The sequence below is a fragment of the Leuciscus leuciscus genome (genome assembly GCF_965113295.1).
Source record: "Leuciscus leuciscus genome assembly, chromosome: 5".
In the NCBI taxonomy this organism is placed as follows: domain Eukaryota; kingdom Metazoa; phylum Chordata; class Actinopteri; order Cypriniformes; family Leuciscidae; genus Leuciscus; species Leuciscus leuciscus.
This window is the reverse complement of record NC_138729.1, coordinates 22,470,150-22,494,832: the sequence shown is the minus strand read 5'-3', so window position 1 is coordinate 22,494,832 and position 24,683 is coordinate 22,470,150. Positions and strand designations below refer to the sequence as shown.

The following is a 24,683-nucleotide window of genomic DNA, read 5'->3' as shown; positions in this document are numbered from 1 at the left end:
ATTGAAAAATGGCTGCTTCTCTTCCTGTTACCAAGGTTATGGTTTGCTAACATTAGCATTCAAGAGTCAACAATATGACGTTTCTACATACACATTCTGCTTATTTTATGTGACAGAATTAGTATGCTAATGCAGGGGTTCCCAAACTTTTCCATGACAAGGCCCCCCAAATACTACTAGATTCTGGCCAAGGCCCCCCTTTTGCAGGATGTGTTATTGAACCCATCGACAATACTACGGCAAATGTAGAAATAAATAAATAAAACATCTAGGTGAACATCAGATTATGTGATGGTGTTTGATACCAGCCAATCAGAAAGATTATAGAGATGAACCGATTACAATTTTCAAGACCGATTCCGATTTTTCATTGAGTTTGACCTGCAGATACAGATTTTAGCCGATTCTGATTAAATTTTTTCTAACCACTTTACAGCACACACAAATATTTATTTTCTATAAATATATTTTTTATAAAACACCACTTTTACCCAAACTGATTAATAAAAACAAGTTTAAATGGGTAAATTTTCTATAAATATTTTTGAGTCTTCATTTTCTTTTCTGACATAGCCTACTCCAGTTCTTGTTAAAACACACTATAGCCTACATGCAAATTATGTGCATTTTTGGTACTTTTTGTGTGAAATCATATTTATTTTGTCCATCAAAAGTGTGCTTTCGCTTTAATTGAGCGTGAGCAGCGCAGCAAAAATAGACGGCGCCGAAACCCTCCGCTTCATACTGCTCACGGCACGCGACGATCCTGCTTGACGCTCACGCGCTGCTCCTGCTCGCGGTGTGAATGCACTCACTGAACATGCACGCCGGAAAAAAATTCGCGCTGCTCACGCGCCGCTCGCGGTCTGAAACGGCCGTAATTCACAAGGTTTCCTACATGTGCGTTCTGTGTGCACGTGTGATGCTGATGTTACGCGATGTTAATCATGCGGCGCCCGAGTGCATTTGAATCGGCATATGTCAGACTGAAAATCGCCCGAAAATCGGCCAATTCTGGTCACCAGCCGCCGATCAATCAGTTCATCTCTAAAAGATTAGCATTAAAAGTATAATGTTCAGATTTTGTGACGTTTTTTTTACTTTTTTTCCCGCTTTTTTTTTCAACTTGCTGCGGCCCCCTGGCGGCCCCCAGTTTGAAAACCCCTGTGCTAATGTATACAACACTTTAAATGTTAAATTAGAGTAAAACTTACCAAGTTTGCACTTCATCAAATCGTCCCCTTGGAATTATAAGGTTCTATCTGCGTTCTGAGCAGTTTTGAGATATTGAGCTTTAAAGTTTTTGCATTCCATTCGACTGTGTAGAAATAACCTTTTTATTTTCTAAATAAAAAGTTCCAAAATGTACACAACTTAAAAAAACAACATCACATAATGTAAAGAAGTGGTCACAAAATAAGAATATGTGAATAACTAAATTTTGACAAAAATGTCAGATAGAACCTTATAATTCCAAGGGGACGAAATGTTAAGGACAGTAATGACTACTTTTGTGTAATGACTCTGTAATGTTTAATTATTGAGAGGTATCAGTTTGGCACATTGATTTAATAATTCCTTCCTTCAAGTTCAACAGCTAAACTCCAGCTCTCTGAGAGAGGAATCTTTATCGAAACCCTCTTAAAGGGATACTCCACCGATTTTTCATATTAAACTACTGTATGTTATTCCCTTAACTAAGATGAGTTGATACATACCTCTCTCGTCTCAGTGCGTGCGCTCAACCGCTCTGTCTTGCGGCGAAACTTTGTTAGCACTTAGCTTAGCCCAGTTCATTCAATATGGGCCAAGCAGAGAAGCTACCAAACACCTCCACGTTTTCCCTATTTAAATACAGTTACTCGCATAGTGTAACTCGACCTAGGACAGTGACACAAAACAAAACGTTGCGCTTTTCTAAGCGTGTAAAATGGATAACTATATTGTATGGCGGAATACCATAGCAAGTGCTTGTAAGCACTTCGACTTGGCGTAGTAATATCTTCACTCGTGAAAAATCCTCTCACCGGCCCCCGCTCCCTCTAGTGTAGTGTTGCACGGTGTACCGATACTTCAAAAGTATCGCGATACTCGGAAATTAAAAACGTCACGATACCTAAATTTATCAGTATCGATACTTAAATTTTTTTTTTGAAAAAACGCCTCCCTATGGACGTCTGTGTTTTTTTCCTGACGCACGCAGCAAAGAACCTGCCGCTGTCAGTGTCATGTGACAAAACACTACAGCGAGATGGCTGCATGTGCGAGCACAAGTGGTCCACGACTCGTAGAAAAAGATGACGCGAGGAGTGACATATGGAAGTACATTGCCTACCTTGCTCTGTTGCACGGTGCACCGATACTTCAAAAGTAAATAGGAAATGAAAAACGTCACGATTCCTTAATTTATTAGTATCATACTTCTAAGAATGACCACGTTCCAGATTTGTAAGGCCGGCGACACACTGGCTGCGTGTCGTGTCCGTTTTTATTTCGGCTCCCATGTAAACTGCTTGCGTGACACACGCGTCTGGGCGCAGCTCGAGACGCGCGGAAAACGCGTGTATGCTATAAATAGAACCGACGCCTATTTTTCACGCGACATGCAAGCCTGTTGGAAGCGTTTCCAGGCAAAATAGAATAGGAAAAGATGTTTCTATGTCATTTTGACACGAATACATATTAATAAATGACATTTTGATGTTTGAAAGTTTTGACATAAATACAATATAAATGTAATTTAAAAAAATATTATCGATTTTCAAATATTGCACCTCTCAATACAGAACGAATTATTCTGTAGCCTATTGTTGTCTTTGCTGCTATATATTTATGTTTAACATGAAGTATAGGCCTTCCACAACTCTCTCCCCACATGTCAAATATATCACCAATGAGGCTTATCATATGTTACCAATATTAAACATTGTTTAATATAATCGCTGTTCATATTTTTATTCAAAGTTCATAATCAAGATAAAGCTCTTATGTTTCTTATGATAAATGAGATAATGCTGCTAAATTTATCTTTTTTTTTTTCCTTGAATGTCATTGCTCTAATTTATTTTTTATATTTCATATTTCATATTTTGTTCAAATGTTTAATATATCTGCTGTTCATATGTTCATTTATTAGTGTGTTATATGATTAGAATGTTGTCCCGGTTTTAAAATAAAGCACAGCAGTGATCTTTGAGAGTGTTTCTCCCTTTTCAGGAAAAGTATCGAAATCGCAATACTTGACTTGGTATCGGTATCGAAACAATAATTTTGGTATCGTGACAACACTACTCTAGTGAAGATATTACTGCGCCAAGTCGAAGTGCTTACAAGCACTTGCTATGGTATTCCGCCATACAATATAGTTATCCATTTTACACGCTTAGAAAAGCGCAACGTTTTGTTTTGTGTCACCGTCCTAGGTCGAGTTACACTACGCGAGTAACTGTATTTAAATAGGGAAAACGTGGAGGTGTTTGGTAGCTTCTCTGCTTGGTCCATATTGAATGAACTGGGCTAAGCTAAGTGCTAACAAAGTTTCGCCGCAAGACAGAGCGGTTGAGCGCACGCACTGAGACGAGAGAGGTATGTATCAACTCGTCTTAGTTTAGGGCATAACATAGTTTAATATGAAAAAACGGTGGAGTATCCCTTTAAGAATGAAGAGCTAAATTGCTCAGCAGGGTGCAGCAAAATGGCTAATGTGAAATCTAAAAAGAAAACAGCTAAATCAGATGATGTATCTGAAGAGAAATCAAAACACTACAAGAGCAGCCAAACTTTGGCTGAGAATCAGCTGGGAATATGACTAACAACATTTTTTAAAGTATCAATGCATATTTGCAAAAGGTTCTGTGTGATCGACCAGAGCAATCCCATGGAGAATCAGATATTGAGAAGCTCTCCACCCAACAACTCAATTAACTTGCTTTCCCTTTAATGTTTCTGCCTCTTTTAGAAAGTTAAACAACTTCCCAGAATCGACAGGAACTGTCTGTCAGTATGAGTCAAAGAAATAACTCCAAAATAAAGACACTAAGGCTTAGCCATAACTCAATCCACAGATAGAAAGTTCAGCAACTTGGCAGCAGCAAAACTGAGGTGATAGGTGATATAGTTTGTATCTCAGCAGTCCTCATTAAATCAATTTGTGTGGCACTTGGCCATCAGGGTTCAGACAATTTTCTGTGTGCCATTACACAAGGGAAAAAGTAACTAGTTCCATTACCCAACTCCAGCAGTTGTATTCAGACCATCACAGTGGTGGCATATTGTGAACATATGGGCCAGCAAGAGGGCACCTTCATAGCCTTTTTTATAACTCGTTGAGCTGCATGTGTGAGTGTGCATGTGTGTTTGTGTAAATAAAGCATGGGCCAATGGATGGAATGGAGTGGTACACATGGAAAAGCTCAGAAAAAGGAGAGAAACTGGATATTTCCAGAGCAGGAAAGGTGGAGAGTGAGTCAACGAGGGGAGACTGAAAAGGTTTGCTAATAAACATATGCCAATGATTTAAGAGCTTAGTTTATCAATTAAGTAGCCCCAATTTTCACAAAAATATGTCAATTAACATTAACAGATGTTAATGATGAAATATTTCAGTAGCTTACTAAAGTTAACCATTTTAAGGCCTAAATAAAATGTAACGTATGTAACTCATAAAGGTGCAGGGATCTAACCAAATTCATGTGTCACACACATAATAACAAGCTGACCAGTATTTCATGTTGCTGCTGATAACTGAAAGAATGTATGATAAAATGTAGGGGAGCGCGGGGCACAACCTAACGCGCGGCTAGTTGTAACACGCTTGTTTTAAATAGGCTACTTCCGCACATGCTTGGATGACGAAACTTTGTGTACACTGTAAAAAAAATCCGTAAAAATCCGGTACAATGTACCATATTAATTTGAAGGAATTTTCCGTATTTGTCTTTTACAGGACTTTTACCCGTATTTTGAATTACGCGTTGCATTGTGGGAACTAGAACCTGATCGGCGCGAAAAGTTTGAGACGCAAGCGCCATTACACACACAGGGGACGCGGCGAAAGTTGCTTATTAAAGTCGGATTTCGGATGTGTGGAAGCCATTCTGACACTTCTGTGGTAAAAACCGAAAATTATATTTTGCTAAATGTCAAATAAGCTGTTTACGTAACGTTATTTAGTTGCCACCCGGCTTGTTAGGCAATGTCGGAGCCATCGCGTTTATCGTTTTATGCATATCGTCACACATTGAAAGATTTAGTTCACACTCGTGGAAGTTCCCCTGATTGTATGTGTTATAGTGTCCTCGTTGTAACTGGTTTATTGGCTTTTATTTTGTCGGTGATGCGGTTTATTTCGTGCCGAGCGCACCTGTTAAAGGGGTGGTAAAACACGATTTCACTTTTCTAACTTTAGTTAGTGTGTAATGTTGCTGTTTGAGCATAAACAACATCTGCAAAGTTACAACTTTCAAAGTTTAAAGCAAAGGGAGATATTTGCTTTTAAAGAAATCAATTTCTAAGAACTACAAAAAACGGCCAGCAGGGACTACACCACATTCCTGCGGGCTTGCTGACATCACTAAGCCCAATATTTACATAAACCCCTCCTCCGATGAAGGATTCGCACAACGGCTAGTCCTGAAAGATGGAGCAGTTCCAACTTTAAAAACAGAAACTATTTACGGGCCACAACCTGTAAGTATGATTTATTTTTCGTCGTTGTGTTTTCCTGTGATAGTTCGTATTGTTAATTGTACGTTGTAGCAAGGAAGTAAACGAAGGACAACGCTGTTTGGCTCCACAAACCAGTTTTTTAAATTCTAACATTAATTCATACTTATCCGACAAACACATACAAACTTCTGTTTAATATCACCAGCGCAGCGAACTTGGAATGTTCGTGGTTGTTGTCGTTTATGTGATCAGTGTAAATTATTCTTTGATTATAGCTTTTATGTATTGTTTATCTACATGCTTGTTTATCTTCAGGCATGCTAAACATGGTTTTGTGTTTGATTTGGCTACTGTTGTAAAGCCAATGTTTAGTGTTCGTATTGGATTAATAGTTCAGGCGACAGATATTTAGCTACAATCGTTCTAAATATACGAAAGTAACAGTGTCATATAGCGATCTGCAGTCTTAAAAAAACATACCTTTCTGAAACGTCCTTTAACAGCCGTTCTTGCACAGATTCTGCTCGATCCTCTCCATTACCATTCTCTGGGTCTGATTCGGGCTCAAACTGGTATGGCAATATTGACGCCGTTGTTTACTGAAGCACAAACTACCGGTAAAGATAAGGGGGCGTGACGTTTCCGAACAACGTGCACTTGGCGGTTAGCGAATCACAACACACTGGGCCAGCTAACCAATCTGAGCCCATTGCGTATTTTGAAGGGGGGGGGGCTTCATAGAACGCGGAAATCATCCGACCGTTTTTACAAGGAGGGACAGAGCAGTGTAGAATAATGGTTAAATATGTGAAAAATAATGCGAATTTTTAAAAACGAAGCATGAACACATGTTACAGTGCACCCCACAAACACAATCAAGCCTTCGAAAAAAGGCGTTTTACCACCCAGTATAAAGTGCAGGAACGTTAGCACTCATGTTTTTGGAGCAGTTTAATGGCTTCAAACAAAAGCTACCAGATGAATCGTCAAGAAAAGGAAAGGCCATTTAAGACTTGCTTGATTTAAAAGGCATGAAGATACAACGTGAAGAGACTGTGTGTGAAGATGCAGTACAGCTGGATCAAGGATAACACCACATTTTCTGCCAAATGAGGTACGTTACGTTAATGTTATGTTTACGTTAGACTTTTTAATGTCGTCTTTGTTTTAGACAACACACAGACATTATACACACACTACACATATTATTTGACTTTAAACCCCAAATAGTGACCTTTAAAGATTAATTTACATTTAACATGACTGCTGTTATACTTCTGCCTGTAACGTTAGTCATTCTTTACCAGCTCCCTCCTCATTAGTTTGTTTCATAGTGTTTCTGTTGTTTTCTTATCTATTGACAGGACTTTGCTGATGTAGCTACTAACGTTACTGTGCATCCCAAGCACCACCCTGCATGCTCCTTATGGGTTTATATTTTGTTTTATTAGTATATATAATTTTTATCATTGAGTATTCAATATTGGCAAAAGCACATTTAAATTTAAAGTCTGAGGAAAAATGTTTAAAAAGTTGGTTGCTGAATACCCCTTCAAAGATACCCCTCCCTTCAATAGAAAAACATTGTATAGGGAAGATTTAAACAACTATTTTTGGAGCGGTTTTCTGAAGTGATCGTGTAATGTTTTTCATTTTGTAATATCTTATTTGTTTAAGGTGATGGGCATTCAGGATTGCTGTCATTCAAGAAGTTATTATTGACCACATCTCCTACCCCATTGAGGCAGTGAGCTACAAGATACCCAAAGAAAATGGCACTTATCCTGGAGTTCATATAAAGGTAAGCAACACATTTTGAATGAGAACTTTTTATAGAGCATGTTGTTTTGTTACTGTTTATATAATTGAAAATAATGAAACATATTATAAGGTATAGTTGAGCAGACAAGCTAGCATGACATGCAATTGGAGTCCACTGGAAACAGAAGTCTTAGCATTTTATACAGTGTTTGAATTTGAAAGAATTAGGGATGGCAGTTGATAATTTAATGAACGTAAAATACTGTACGATTGTTTTTCAACCTCAACCTGGTCTGTATGATACTTTGTAGTTCAATTTCCTTTATTTAATTTCTTGTGTAGCTAAAAACATATATTTTTTTCCTTCATATCCAACTTTCCTGTGCAGAAATCCTGAACGAAGGTCGAAAGGGCTGAGATGAAGGAAACCGAACGTCTACACATTCCTCCAAGACTGCTGAAGTTCCTGTATGAACAACTGAAAACCCATGTAAAGTTTAAGCTTTTGTCAAATCTCTTAATGGACCTTTAACTAAAGGGTGGTAGTGGTGCAATGGATAAGACACATGCCTTTGGTGTGAGAGACCCGGGTTCGAATCCACTGTGAGACACCAATGTGTCCCTGAGCAAGACACTTAACCCCTAGTTGCTCCAGAGGCGTGCGACCTCTGACATATATAGCAATTGTAAGTCGCTTTGGATAAAAGCGTCAGCTAAATGAAAATGAATAAATGTTAACTGAACATACCGAAGAAGGAAAGTTTTTCACGCAAGTTGTTCACTCCAAAATGAAAATAATGTCATTAATTACTCACCCTCCTGATGTTCCAAACCTGCAAGACTTTAGTTCATCTTCAGAACAAAAATGAAGATATTTTTAATGAAATCTGAGAGCTTTCTCTTCCTCTGTTGACAGCTTACGCAACTACCACTTTCAAGCTCCAGAAAGGTAGAAATTACTTCATAAATTTGAGGTTAAACCACTGGAGTCACATGGATTACATTTATGTCTGTATACCTTTCTGAACCTTGAAATTGGTAGTTGTGTAAGATGTCAATGGAGGGACAGAAATCTCTCAGATTTCCTCAAAAAGATCTTAATTTTTGTTCTGAAGACAAATGGAAGTCTTGTGGGGTATGGAACAACATGAGCGTGAGTAATTAATGACAATTACAATTTTTGGGTGAACTAACCCTTTAAGGAATATGGTGTTCTCTTACAGAAAAATGGCATCAACACTAACATTTCACTCTACTATTGACTGTCTAAAGCTATTTTTAATGATAAAGGCAGCAGACCTGTATTCCTATTCCATTTGTTTTTGTTTGTTTCTTTCTGTATCATATTTGTATTGTATTGCATTTGAAAATGTTTTGAATCTTGACTTTCACAGTTTATGAAGATTTTTTCAAATAATTTTGAGAGCTATTTGGTGCAACACCAATATTGTGCAAGTACCTTCTCATGTTTTCTTTTTTTAATTGTCTCTTGTTTGTTTAATGTCTAAAAACTTATTCCACAATACAAGCACTTTTAATGGTGCTTTGTACATGGTTTCATTTATGTCATATATATATATATTACCCAATGAAATACCCAATTTACCCAATGAATGTATTTAAGAATGTTTACATGAAAATGTGTATAAAAATAAACCATGTTCAATTTGTATATATCGTTCTTGAATTATTTGCCACCAAAATATATGCTATAAAATTTCTATAAATATAGACATTTCTGTATAAGGATTATCCGTTAATAGTACAGAAAATGTACTGTTAATATACAGAATTTTCCGTTTTAGAGGTGAAGGAACTGTCCGTAATTTAACGGCACATGTCCGGGTAATTTTCTGCCAGTACATTATCCGTTTTTTTAAGGAATTATTTTATTACAGTGTATTTACTAGTTGCCATATCAACACTATATAGAAAAAAAAAAATTCCACCAAAATTATTATTTTTTTGGAAGATATCCATAGATATTTATTAAACCATAGCAAAAGTAAATTTCTTACTTAAGTTAATTTTTCATCTCTATTTTTTGTGTTTATTTAAAATAAGACAAATCTGATATTATTTTAATCTCCAAGATGTTATTTAACAGTTGAGATAGTTCTTTAATGTTTCGCTAACTAGCAGAAGACACTAGCAGGGTTTAAACCCCAGTTGTGCAGGCGGGGGCATGTTGTAACACTGCGTTACAATGTGCCCCTATTAGAAATATGCTATTATATTCTATACTTTTATTAATTTTATAAATTTTATTGGGAAAACGTGAGAAAAAGGTGAATAAAGACTGAGAGTCAATGTTCAGAAATGACTAATTATTTATTTGTTTTGAACTATGTTGTATAGCTTTGTTTTCATGTGTTCGTAGTCAAAACTCAAAAATTTGTTTATATTTAATTATTAAAAATTGCCATTATTTTATATGAAAAAGTTTTTTAATTGTATTTTATTTAGAAAATATTTTAGTTTGTTTTGTATATATTTTTTATTAGATCAGATAACATTTTAAGCTGTCATATGTTATGTTACAATGTGCCCCACCTATGGGGCATGTTGTCACATTTCACTTCCATTCTTTCGGGGTATGTCAAGAAAAAAGTATACTGTATTAATAAAACAAAACCACATAATTGTACTAGACATGTGGGAAATTAATGTTGGAAAAAATAAATACTCTGAACCATAAGTAGATTTACACAAACTGAGAAAGTCAAAAAGCGTTAGGTTGTGCCCCGCTCTCCCCTATACCTTGCATCCAATGTAATTTGCTTTGGGTAAAATCATTTGCCAAATGCATAAATACATAGTTTATTCAGGTTCTTCTAACGCCGTGGCATTAGCCAATCACACGTAGTTCCTAATCCACGAAAGCATATATTTAGTAACTAAGCCTGCAATTGCCCTGCTGCACTATTATGAAAACTTCTGTTTACCCCTCCTCCCCAGCACCACCTGTAGAGATCTGCTACAGGGGTTCTTATCCTGCAGAAGCATTTCCTTTATGCATATTATTTTAACTAAGCTGAACAAATTATTGTATTTGCACAGCAGCAGCAGCAAGGTAGCAGATCTTGTCAAACAAAATCAACTATATGTATGCAATGCATGTACATTCAATGCCCCATTCCAATAAATGTTGGTTAAAAAATTCACTCCGAGAGTTGTCATGACTAAAATGTAAACGTTAACTGCTACAAGTGAATTTTAGGCATCACATCATTGTAATGTACAATATGACAAATGGATATTAATGTTTAGATTTGCTAAAATTACATTTAATAATGTTATTAAATTATTATATTTTAAAGATTAAGATTACTTTTAGTGAGCGTTAGATGATCAGATAAGGTAAAATGAGAATACACTATTAAATATCACTTGGAGTAATAAAAAATGGGGGCATGGCAAGATTGTACAGTCAACAGATAATGAAAAAAAAAAAAAAAAAAACCCTCCTTCATACAAGACCCCACTGCAAAATGATCACCCTTATTATTATGCAATTATCCACATAAGTATATAATTGAACAAATAATATTAATTTTACATATTTTATTACCTCAAGATTACTTGCAATACCAGCTTGTACAGTCTGTTACCAGTTGTAGCACCTACATGTTGTGAGTGAAGAATCAGATTTGAGCATTGCAGGGAGCCGTGTAAAAATATACATGAATGATGCATGGTGCTGCACTAAGCATGGACAACTCTGTGAAAGGACTGCCAGTGCCAGGTAAATGTAAAGCAGACAATGAATCTACTTCAGATGTCCAACTACCAAAACAACGTGTCTACGCTAGACACAAGCTGTGTTATGCGACAAAAGAAAATAGAACCCATTATAATCAGTGACGCTGTCTACATTGGATGTAGCGTGGTACGACACGGCAAATTCCCGACAGTAAACTGATGCCCCATTCTATTTTTGACTTACCCCAAGCGCTTGTGCAACTTCTGACACAAAGGACAAATGGATTTACAACGTTTGCTTTATCGCATCTAGTGTAGACTGCCTCAAGACAAGAAACTGCCAATAGCAATGAATTCATTCTGACTGAGGAATCCGAACATAGTGTTTGCATGAACGCTAAATAAAGTGATTGGGTTGGTGTGAGCATTTATGTCACCAGCTTAAAATAGGAAAAGACATGTGTACACTGCACGAAAATAGAGAGTTTGCAACTGTTTTCGCATACTATTCTCCTACATTGCTTCTTTTCTTTTTTAGAACAGACTTAATATTAATCTATTTCAGGTGCCGGTTGCACAAACCTCTAAGTCTTAGAAGTTAGACTTTTTTTTTTTAAAATCAGTTACATAAAATGTAGATTAGCCTAATTTGATACCGAAAAATAAGACTGACTGCCCCTGACTAACTGTTAGTGGGTCATACTAGAACTTAAGACACTGTCTTAACATAATGGCTGTGTTTATGCAACTGGCCCTAATTAGGAAACGACAAGCACATGAGCCGCTGTGCCGTGCTGCTTATACAGTATTTATCAAGCAGTAAGAACGTCTGTGGATGAGAGTCCGAAGCATGGACTGTTGTTCTGCTCCACTTCACAGATAATGAGTGGAAGGAGAATTTTAGAATGACATGACAGTCATTTATGACACTTTATTCAACAACAACAACAGCTCGTTCCCCGCTTCATATGTCATTACGCCATTTCTCACTGCACATGCACAGTACTTTCCAGTTTAAATGATCAAGTGTTCACATGTCCTCTCTATCGGATCAGAAAAGGTTTAAACCACTCCTTACAATCCAAATGAAATTTTAATCAGATTTGGACAATTAATTCCGATTGATGTGGTTACATGTGACTTTTTCTGACTGTGCTACTAGTGCTACTATTACAATAGTATTATTAGGGTCCATGAAAATGCAGCTAGTGTGATTGAAACAAATGTGTGCTTATTGTATTGTTCTAGTTGAGACATTTCCAACGATATATGATTACCTGACATCCATGTTTTTCAACCCATTCTTATTCTGATTATTATGAACATATATTATAAAAATACAAATAAATAATTAAAAAGGAGTAGTTGAGAGTTATATAAGAGTTAAATTGCCTATATACACACTGTAAAATGCAGATTCCAAGCTTCTAGAAATCCAGACTCGTAACTGATACAACAGCCTGTTAACATTTAGAGAATTTCTCAAGAGTTTTAAGTGGATTTATGAGAATTTTGTACTTGGGAGCATGACCTTTTCTTACCATATGCTTCATATACTCATCCCATTAATATGAGAGCAAAAAGAAACATCACTTCCATGGCTGTGGTTTTTGATGTATAAGTTATCATCCACATCTGGGTCCAGCAAAACCTGGGTAACACTCACAAATGTAGGCATCAATACTGAGCCAAGCACCTCCATTCTTCTCAAGGGTTCAGTTTGAAAAGAGGCTTTAGAGTAGAAAAGAGGCTTAGGAAACATTCAACACCAAAAAGTAGCTTATTTGGATGCTAAGGAATCAGTTGGAGTGCTGTCTGATGACTTACCCGTGACTCAAAAGCAGAACAGAATCACCTGTCTCGGATGATGCACACTTTATTACACCATAGAGGCATTAATTTAAATGATATGCAAATTGCAAACATTCTTATCTGGGCACAGAGAAAATCCGGTGTAAATTCACATGTGCTGAATATAACCTATTTGCCGCCTAAAATTCTCAATTCAGAGAGTTTTAGATCGTGCGAAACTAGGACACCAAAGGAAACATATTCCCATTTCAAAACGAACCTATGGAAAACAGTTGCATGTTGAGGGCAACGGTTTCCAGAGGACATTCTTCATCCACAGACACACAGATCTAATATGACTGTGCACAGCACATAAATCATATAGAGTTTAAAGGTGCTCTAAGCGATGCCGGGAGTCGTAACTTTTGTTGACATTCGAATTGTTGTCAAACAAAACTGAGGCTAGTTAGACCCTCCCTCCTCCTCATCCCATCTCCTCCCTCCTCCCCTCCCTTCCGGCATAAAGGAAAGTCAAAATAGTCACTACAAACAAAGTTAAGTTTTACTGATACTTCATTCAATGTGTAATGTCGCAAAGTTAGATAAATGCTTTTATATTGCAGTACAGAATGCAGAAAAAGAGAAACATTATCTTAATCGTTTCGCCACCTGAGGTTATAACTATAGCTACCATAAAAGGATGCAATAATAGCAAGATAACGTTAGCTTCGCGTTTCCCAGTGAGCATAAACAACGGCGGCGGCGTAAACAAATTTAGTCAAAGTTGTCAATAGCCTATAAATGAACATTCAAATTCATAACAAACCGTGGGTGCAAACAGTCATTCACACAAATTGTCACCCTACTGTGAATTTGCTTGATCATTTACAATAGAGATTGATCGCTGCTAGAAACATACATGTTGTATTCACCAAAGTTAACGCTGACTGCATAGTTCTAGCTAATTACATCCTTGTGTTGGTTTGGCGAACATGAACGTCAGTTTAGAAAGAAAAATGGATTTACCTGTTCTGCAAAAACAGAGCAACTATGTCGGATTGGAAGCCGTTCTGCCGGCGGAGTTCTCGCCACCTTTCGAAGGTTTTTCCGATGTAAATTCGGGACTTCACGCGTTCCTTATCCTTGTCCCTCTTCTTTGCAATTTGTTCATCGAAACGTCGTCTCTTTGGTCGTGTGTCGGCCATAATTCAAACTTCCCTCTTCATGCTTCTCTCTCCTCCACACCCCCTTCATGTGTACGCGCACTAACCCCCCAAACCCCACCCTCAAATGCATCTTGTCGGTCATTGGCTGGAGCACTGTTTGTTATGTTTCGTAATGCGGGTGAGCCCAGTTTGTTTTTATTGCCGTTTGTGGAGCCTGTGGTTTCTAGAGAGACCGCGTTTTTTTACAGTGTGTTCGGGGGACAGGCAGCTAGCGGATAGTGAGGAGATGTTTGCTGTATGTGACAAAAAATGTTTGGGCCTAAAAAACGCGTCGCATCACTTAGAGCACCTTTAAGTGGAACCATGTGAGTAATTTAAAGCAGGACGCATTGTTCAGCAGAGTGTGTCAGTGTGACCAACTTGCATGTGCATTTGAATATTGAACATTTTATTGCTGAATTGGGGTTTTGGGATTGGCCTTTTTGCTTTTGTTGTAAAAGTGCAAAGCATGCTCAACAGCTTTAAAAGTTTATTGCTGAAGAAATTTGAAAGTCACAAACATATTAACACATTCAACAGGGAGTAAACATTTACTGCAGCAGTAGAAAGCATTGTTTAATTTGTTGCAGATGTGAACTTAAAGGGGTAATTCACCTGAAAATCTAAATTTATTTTGTTCCAAACCTGTATGATTTTCCTGTATGACTCTCATTAAATGGAGACATTCCATTTAAAAGACATTCTTAAAAATATCTTCTTTTTTGTCCCAGAAAGAAAGAAAGTCATATAGGTTTGGAACGACATTAAGATGATGACAGAATTTACATACTTTCCTCCAAATGAATATAGTTTTGGACTTAAAGCCCTGAGAGACATTGTTTGAAAAAGGGCTTACCTCCTGACAAAAAATACGAAATACATTTTGTAATGTTTTTTTTATTAAAGGGGTGATTTTTACAATATGTAAAAAAAGTCTCTGATGTCCCCAGTTTTGTTGAGTTTTAGCTCAAAATACCCCACAGATAATTTTACATAGCATGTTAAAGCTCATTTGAAGCTTTCAAAAACTGAAAGCAAATTTTTTGAGATATCAACCTAACATTTGGAACACAACTAGTTTTGGTCACTATAAGATATGTATAGTAGCTCAAAAAATAAGCAATACTCTTCCAATCATGTATTGTTTGTCAAGGTTAAATAAAGGCTTATAAATGAATTAAGCCCCGTTCATTTAAATTAAACGATGAAGTATTAAAGTTATGCATAAAAAAAAATCTGTTCTGCTGTATTAACATGTAGATAAGTCTGAAAATATACAGTAAAAATAGACAGCTTCTGTAATACTATATAAATATTTGGTCTGTCAGGTCAAAGTTTATTTTGCAATCATGACCATGCTACTACATGCAGACACTTGAACACAATTGTATTTATTATAACAATGTGTTCACTAATTTTTTTTTACTATGGATACAATAATTACATAACAAACAGCAATTTGATAAAAAGGAACATCACCTGATGATGACTCCAAACAGCAGGTAATCTTGAAACAAATCACGCAAATCTCAGCAAGCACACAAATGATACAAATAAGAGTCAGAATGTTATATTGTCACAGAACAGAAAAAGGCAAATATCCAAACAGTAAAGGTGCAGGAAAGTATATTGACGGGATCAAGTGAGTACTGATTTGGTGGATCAGTGCTGAAATGCTGATGGTGAATGGCAGATCTTATCTATTGTAGGTGAAGATGATAGCAGACCGGATTGAAGGGGATGACGGAAGACGGAAGACAATCGCACAGGTAAGTTTCTCAAAGGTAGGTGGCCAGGTTGCTTGTACTTGGTAGGAACGACGAGACCAGACAAAGGTGAACTGAAGAGTGACGGCTTATACAATGCGTGGATGATGAGTGATTATCAGTTGTAGGTGTGATGATGGCTGACTGAGTGCAGGTGGGGACCAGAAGGGATGCTGGGAAATGTAGTTCTGAGGTGATTTTTGACAACTATAAAGTGTCCAGATCAATGTTTTTAGTTTTCCTGAATACAACAGCACTTAAATCATCGAGTGACAAGAGCTTGATTTGTTCTCATCAAAGAAGCATGCAGCCAGAATTCCCCTCTACCGCTCTGCGTTGAGAGGTAGGGGCGGCGAAGAAGAAAATAAATTATCTTGCTAATTGGATATAATGGCTGGGAGGAATTCCCCCCCCCCCCCCCCCAAATACACACACACACACACTGCAAGACATTTGGGCTAGAGGCAACTGCCGTTGTAACAAGCCGACACCGGGAGATAAAGAGCTCAGAGAGTGGAGACTAAAAAACATCAACAACAAAAAAACAAGAGAAGGAAAAAAGAGCAAGATGCAATTTACCAAAGTGAGAGGCATAGCAGGTAGAGCAGAAGAAAAAGGCAAGACATTTAGCCCTGAAAGACTCAGTCGGTGTCAGGAGGGCTGATACCAGCGAGAGAAGCCAGTGTGAAAGTATTTTAAGACTAAGGGCCCGTCCTTTCTAAGGGGTCTCCCATCTAGCATTTGTATGCATCAACAAGAACAGCAAGCGACTGAACTCAAAACAAGAACATGAAACATGATTTGAGTCTGTGATGGCTTGATGAATAGACATAAAAGAGTACTACGTTATGAACCTGCAAAGATGTTGTTTACTCCCACATTATGACCTTGAGCGGCCTCCGTTTATGTGAGGTGGGTGGTTTCATCCACCACCAATAGAGTTCAAATACAAACAGCCATTCCACTATAAGAATCCACATCTGAAGATACGACATCCCACAGGTCCCTTGAGGGTACTTTCTCTTGTTTCTCCAAATACATTGTGTGAGTAAGTGCATCCATAAACCCACAAAAGGGCCAGTCCATATGCAGGGGCCTCTTCTGAAAACGGCAAACGATTGTAAGTGCAGACTGTCTGGAAAAAGTGGGTTTTTTTAGACAGATTATGCTTCTTTGTGTGAGGTGCCTGTCCAAAAATGAGCAGTCAAAAGTTTCTGTCTGTATTCTGTCTGCATTTCCAAACTTTGCAATATTTAAGAAAGAAAGTAATTTCATTTTGTAGTGTAGTGTGCAAGTCTTCAAAATGATGAGAGAGGGACCTGCTCTGCTGATGTGTAGATAATGAAAACAGTTTCTAAGCAATTGGAAAGTCAACTTCAGATGAAAGTGGGGAGGAAAAAAAAAAAGAAAAAGAAAAAAAAGACGAGACCACTAGCTTGGAAAAGGGAACACTTCTCAAAGGGCAGAAACAAACATATTTTGAAACTTTATTGAAATGTTTTACATTTCCCATGAAACACATTCTGAATACACTCCTACGTCTGACAAGACAGACATCTGTATTCATGTTGAAGATTTGCAATGCCTCAACCAAAAAGCCTACATTGTTCCACCCACATGCAGGTGAAGTATAACCTGGAATGAAATATTTTAGTCAAGTAGGTCGTCCATGTCATAACTTTCTAAACTGTTAAGACTGCACACTGTCAGTCCTGGTCTTTTTACTGAAATTTCTGTTGAAATATATCTGTCAGGCTCTATATTCAAACTCAGTTATGCTATGACAGCTTCCACATTGTCGAGACCAAGCAAAAGAAAAGAAACACTCATTAAAACCTAAACACTTACCTTGTAGTTTCTTCTAAATTGAATTCATTGTATGGGGAAAACAATAAAACGTGTTTTACTCCAGTGATCAATTTTCAGTTCATAACGTAATCATAAATGTAAAATGCACACAAATTAAATGAAATGCATATAAACACATGTATTTAAAATAGTGTAATATATCAGTCAGGATAAGTAATCAGATGATGTTTTGTCAACAATGGCCAATAATTGAAGAGGTAATTTGCAAAAAACGATAAACGCCACGTAAAAAAACAAACAAAAAAACTGACTGCCGTGCGTTATTCTCCAAATATAGAACGTTCTGAACCCTAAACACGTTTTGTCACAAAAGCCGGTATTGTCCACTATCAAGGCATCGCAAGTTCACGTTTCACAGCAGAAACCGACAAGCACCCTTGTTTGTGAACACAACCCGATAAGTCCGTTTTAGCGAATCAACGCACAGTATTCAGGTCAGGTGACAAGGCTGCTAGTCACCTCGAAAAGACGCGCTAGCTGAGAGGAGTTTCGTCTAAAGGAGTTTTGTCAAAGCCAGAGGCGGACAGAGTACACAGCTTAATTACTTGAGTAAAAGTACAGATACCCCTTGCTAAATTTTACTCAAGTACAAGTAAAAGTACTACAGTCAGATGTCTACTTAAGTAAAAGTACTAAAGTACTTGTTTTTAAAAGTACTTGAGTATCAAGAGTACAAGAGTACATTTTCTAAATATTGCATTACTACTGCCACAGTGCTTACATACATTGGTAAACACAGCAAACACTTGAAGCGAAAACTATCATTAACTTGGATGTGATATTTTTTTTCCCAGGATGGTAGGGGAAGACTCATGAATATTCATTAGGGAAGTCATCCCTGATTGGTCTGATGACCTAACCCCACCCCTAAACCTACCCGTCACTGGGGGTCTTATGACCTCCCTAACCCCACCCCTAAACCTACCCGTCACTGGGGGTCTTATGACCTCCATAACCCCGCCCCTAAACCTACCCGTCACTGGGGGTCTTATGACCTCCATAACCCCGCCCCTAAACCTACCCGTCACTGGGGTTAAGACCAATCAGGGATGACTTCCCTAATGAATATTCATCAGTCTTCCCCTACCATCTTGAAAAAAAAAAATATCGCTCCCGGGATGGACCTGCTGCGTCTTCATCCATTGTTTCGTCCATGGATGTCGTCCATCGTCTCTTATCTAAATCTGACCATGGAGTTGACTTTGGCGGAAAGCTGAAGGTGATTGCTGATAGGCTGTCCCAATCAGTGGCGCCTGCACAATCCAATCACATTTGAGAGGGAAACAACAAATTGAGGGTTTCCGAGATGTTTCTTTTTTCCTTTTTTTTTAGAAGAAGTAACGGGTACTCACAGTTATGGATAGAAATGTAGTGGAGTAAAGAGTACAATATTTGCCTTTCAAATGTACTTGAGTAAAGTCATGAGTACTCCCCAAAAATGATACTCGAGTAAAGTACAGATCCCTCAAAATTGTACTTAAGTACTGTACTCAAGTAAATGTACTCCGTTACTGTCCGGCTCTGGTCAAAGCTGAGTAAAAGTGATCGAGGTTGGATAACTTGATGAACCTATGATATCTTTTGAGCGTAAAAGGAAAATAAAAGCTGAAACATTTTCACGGAACCTTGCTAAAGCATCATGTTACAGTGGTGAGGGAAAATTCTGTCATCAGTATTTGATATTGCTCATTAATGGCCTATTTTTACTGCTCTTTACCTATAAGTTAAAGAATGTTAAATGTTGCACTTAAATACAATCGCACAGCAATTACCTGAAATGTGGAGTTATCTGCTCTTAAAAAAAAAAAAAAAAAAAAAAAAAAACACTGTTGGAGTTATCTGCTTTTGCTAAAAAACAAATGTTTTATATGTATAAAAATAACATACTTTCAATGAACTTTAATTTGGTAAGTTACCTGTATTTTTTATTATTATTTTTTATTATTATTATTATTTAATCAAAACATCCCAACTGCAGTTTGATTGATATTACTTGGAATGCAAAAAAAAAAAAAAAAAAAAAACTTTATTTTTAAAAACGATTTATGAGGATTAGTAAAAACTGAGTTATCTGGGTTTTTTTCAAATTAACTAATTTTCAAATTAAAACTTTATATTAATTACACAATAACTGTGAGTAAATATTTCAGAACAAAGTAAAATATAAATACATAAGTTGTATATATACCGTACACTACTGTTCAACAGTTTGCGGTCTGTTTGCTTTTGAAATTCTCTTATGCTCACCAAGGCTGCATTTATTTGATCAAAATACATTAAAGTTCAGTAATATTGTGAAATAGTATTACAATTTAAAATGACAGTTTTCTAGATTACGTGAACATGTAATTTTTACATGTGATGTCAAAGCGGTATTTTCAGCATCATTACTCCAGTCTTCAGTGTCACATGATCCTTCAGAAATAATTTGAATATGCTGATTTGATTTCTCATATACAGCATGAACATTAAATTGAATTACATAACATATCTGAATTATATTGAATACACATACTGAGTATTGGACATAAAATTATAAAGCGATTATAAAGATCTCAGTATATTTAAGTCTCATTTACTTTCATATTGACATTAAATAGTGACCTAAAACAAAGCACAGGTACAAACGCAAGTCAAGTGCTCAGGAAATGCTGCAACAATTGCAAATAATGTACCAGAGTGACAAATATAGTCATATACATCAGGTCACTAAGAGAGTTTGGTAAAGATGATTTGATTTATTTTTCACATATACTCCAGGTAAAGTGAGTGTGAATCTTGCAGAAGAATGCCTAAAGGTCTGTTTGAGTGGAAATGGCTGTCATGATAATGACTGAGATGATTAATGATAATAATTCCACCACATAAAGCCAAGACTAGAGACATTTCTGCACATACACCAGCAAGAACACTTCAATTGAGATGATAAAGGAAGTAGGTAAGCTGATGCAGCCAGTCGCAGGGCTTGCACTCCCTGTTTTGTCCCACTTTACTTCAAGACCCTATGAAATCACTTAAAGCTACACTGTGTGATTTTTTTTGTTGATTCTTAGCAAAAAACACTTAGTTCTTTCAAAAATATATGTGCTCATTACTGTATATTTACTTCTTTCAAGTAATAAAGTATTCTCGTAAGTTTATAATCTGCCATTGAAAGTACATACGGGTGAGGGGTTCGAATGCCGGTCGCCATGTTGCCCCTCCATCTTGAAACTACATTAGCCAAAGAGGGACATACCTGTAAATTCAAGCTTCGCCTTTCGCGCTTTACACTCAGTGACACAGAGACGAATGCGAGGGGGAGATTACTCGCGACTGCCGGCAGATTTGAAAGATTGCTGATGGAGGATCACGCCTATTTTCGCCAAGGAAGCGAAAGAGAGAATTAAAACGTCAACGCGACAGGCAAATCAGCAAGACCAAAGTCAACACTGGAGTAACTTTTCCCAGATGGAAAGAGCTCATGAGGAGCAAAGATTTTAAAACGGACGCCGAAGTTGCCTGCTTTCTTCTCGACAGGTAATTCAGCCTATTTGTGTAAATTCGAAGTTTTATAGTTGCTTGTCTAACCATCTTGGTTGTGCATAACGCCAGAACGACCTCTAGTATAACTTGCATTACTTCTCCTCACGTCAATGGTGAAAAATTATTGTTTACCTTGTAACATAAATCTGTGCTGCGACGGATCACAGGTGATAGTTTTAAAAGCGCAATTGGACGAAGTCGAACTGGAACCCACGTTAATCTTGGAATAATACGGCCACCGTAGGAGTTAAAACGCCCTCGAAATTGAAAGGAACAGAAACTAATATTCACTGGGTAGTCATATACAATTTCACCGCTAGATGGGGGAAAATATCACACAGTGTAGCTTTAAGAGCTGTTTTTGTCCTGTGTTCAAGTATTTACTAATGAATCTGTATGTTTTGGAGGGGTAGTTCAGAATAAAATATACTCATTGATCAATTTCATATTTTTCCCTTTTCTTTTGACAAAAGTAGGAAGTGTTTAACACTATTGCAACATAATGAAAAGCAATAAATGTGCAGAACAGGGGCGGTTCGAGACCGCCCTAAAACTATAATCACCTATTTGAAAGATCGGGCCAGTATTGCATCAAGAAAGTTTATAATTTTCATGTGTTTTTACGTTTTATCAGTTTTAACATTTAAGTGAATTTAACCCTTTCACACGCAAGTTTAAAATATTCTAGCTTCTAACGTATCACCTTATTACTTCCATAGCGACGCGTCATGCTTATAACGTGACACACCTCAGCCACAATACCTCTGTATGGCAGATGTATCGCTTTTATTAAATTTTTCGTTTTTTATTTAAAATATTCACAAACTTGTTGGCTATGTCATCAAATACCTGATATTCCGATTTTATCAAAAATATGTAAGTGAATGTGTTTTGTTGTTTAAAAAACTTTATAATGATCATGTTTGTTGATCTATAATGCTTGAGGGGCGCCGCCATGTTAGTTTGTCCCGCAGTTCAGAGAATTGGATCTGAATATTCAGCTTTGCCATCAAAGGAATAAAATACATTTTAAAATACATTCAAATAGAAAACACTTCTTTTAAATTGTAATAATAAATCACAATATTTCTTTTTTTATTCTATTTTTTTTTAATCAAATATATAAAGAATAAAAGACTTATAAAAAATCTTACCAACCCCAAACTTTTGAATGGTATTGTACTGTATGATATTTCCGACATGACTTTCTCATTCTAGAGAGCGTTTGATATTGAAAATATGTAGTGCAGGATGTCATCAATATTTTTTGGAAGAGAAAGACTGTACACTTTTAATGTGTATATCTGATAAACCTTTAGAAGTACAGTAGCATACAGATCTCAAGAAGAGTATCTAGGGATAGAAAAAGCAGAGCTGTAACACAAAGGCATACGATAAAAACAGGCATCAATGACTTATGACTCCAGTTTGTCCTCTTTAACAATGTTTACAGCCTACTGTTGAATTAGTCATGGGAGGAGAGACCAGCGCGAGGCTCAAGTAAATTACATGTGTCCCGCGTCAATCGATGTTGTAAAAGGAAACAAGAATTGCCATCATCAAATCCAAATTGCAGGTGAAAGAACAAGGAAGCCCATCGCTTCTGCCACAACGTTAGAAAGGAAAAGAGAAAAAAAAAAATAGGGTCAAAAGATAAAGATGTGAGAGTTAAAAAGGGTGGGTGTTGAAACGTAAATTATTCATATGCTTGTCTTACCACACATAACTCACACAGTGTTCAGTGCTCTTGTGTGGGTCGCATATTTCTTCTATATGCGTTTTAGCACGAAAATGTATAACCTGTTCAACTAGTCCACCCATCCATAAGAACTGCTTCAGTGTTCTCTCACCTCATCCCATAAATCCTTTTAGGCTGAGTCCGTGAGGGCCGCCTGTCACAGATGTAGCTTTTGATGATGACTCTTCCTTCCTATGCCGGACGTTATGCCAGGCTGATCGATGTCACAGATGCTGCGAGAGCTCCCACCAACTCTTTCCCCCTCCTCAACCACCCACCAGTGCTACTGTGAAAAACTGGTTAGCAGATGAGGCCTCGACCATTTCACAGTTTGTGCAAAGCAGCAGTGTGAATTTTGAGCCAAAACATGTGAGAGCTTTACAAGACACCCGGCTTTGTTGATGTTAGGTTGAGTGTGCCTGGAAATCACAGGGCAGGGAAACGTGGAATCCTAATGGGGAGCTGCCATGAGCACGGCACTCACATGGTTTTAATCAATGAGCGAGGTGGAGATCAAACGAAGGCACTCACGCAAAACACATGGATCCTCGCAAACACAAACACACACTCACACAGTCAACGTTTATCAAAACTTGAATTTTTCATTAAAACGTTTCATTGAAAAAAAGCAACATATTTTGATAAAAAGCTGAGAAAATCATATTTTTTGTCAAAAGCCCTATTCGGACGGGACTAGTTTAACATGGAGAGCTGGGGTAAAGTAATAATTACCAGAGTTTCTCTGTGATTTTAGTCCCGTCCGAATGTGCCATCTCAATAATCATTACGGGCAATGTCAGTAAAGATTACGGCGACTTTTACCTTTAGTAAAAATGTCTGGAAAAAATACCTCAGGTAATACTAATCCTGTGCAAATAGACTGGATCGGGGCTTACTCTGGGCCAACGGCCAGGATTTCTAGCCCGTCGAATACCTTGGGCCAAAGCGGGCCAGCTCAGGCTAGAGAAGTGGTTACGAACAGAGGCGGAGTTCACCTGAGTCGGGAGACGGCAGCGCCGGATGATTCTGTCAGCATTAAAGACTTTTAAAAAAGGCTAATTTAACTCGCGTTCATGTTTGAATGCCTTCTGTTTGTGATGCAAAAGACTAAGCGCGCTAACCATTACCATAGTAAACATAGTAAACGCTTGAAGATACGCATAGTAAAAAAACAGTGAACGCTTGAAGAAATCCGACCAATCATAAAGGCTATCACAGTCATGTTTTTATTTTATCTGTCAGTAGCCTACGTCTCGTCTCTTTATACCGGACTATCATAAAATAAAGCAATTTTTTTTTTTCGGGAGCTTCCTCTGTTTCTCTGACTGAAAATATCTGCATGGGAGTCGAGAGAGTGCTAAGTTAAAGCTCCTCAGGTTGTATTTTGGTGGCATATATTTGTAGAAATGATCATTCTTTCTAAATGTGATGTAAATATGTCCTGTAACTACCAGATAAACAGTATCAGACGCGACTGAAGTAAGTGTGTCCTCTTTCTTTTGTGAAATAGACCTAACGTTAAAAGTCATTTATTTCTGAGTGACTAATGTGCAATTTTGACCTAAATTAATTCATTATGATCAATGTATCACTTTTTATTGTAAACCTGTGGTAAAACATCGATGCTTGGGTTTTAAATATTCAAGTAAACAACAAAAA

The 24,683-nt window shown here is 37.2% G+C and overlaps 1 protein-coding gene and 1 long non-coding RNA gene across 5 annotated transcripts in view; one reads left to right on the top strand and one right to left on the bottom strand.

Moving 5' to 3' along the window:
- The window catches only part of edil3a (EGF-like repeats and discoidin I-like domains 3a), a 185,070-nt gene that overhangs the window by 137,459 nt on the left and 22,928 nt on the right, over window positions 1-24,683 (bottom strand). The window lies entirely within an intron of this gene.
- On the top strand, window positions 4,855-8,146 carry LOC309499038. Of its 2 annotated transcripts, none has more exons than XR_014206110.1 (5): window positions 4,855-5,373; window positions 6,577-6,781; window positions 7,032-7,097; window positions 7,345-7,468; window positions 7,832-8,146. It is a non-coding gene; the product is annotated as an uncharacterized lncRNA (long non-coding RNA). The 2 variants fall into 2 exon arrangements; XR_014206111.1 differs by having other exon boundaries at window positions 7,817-8,146.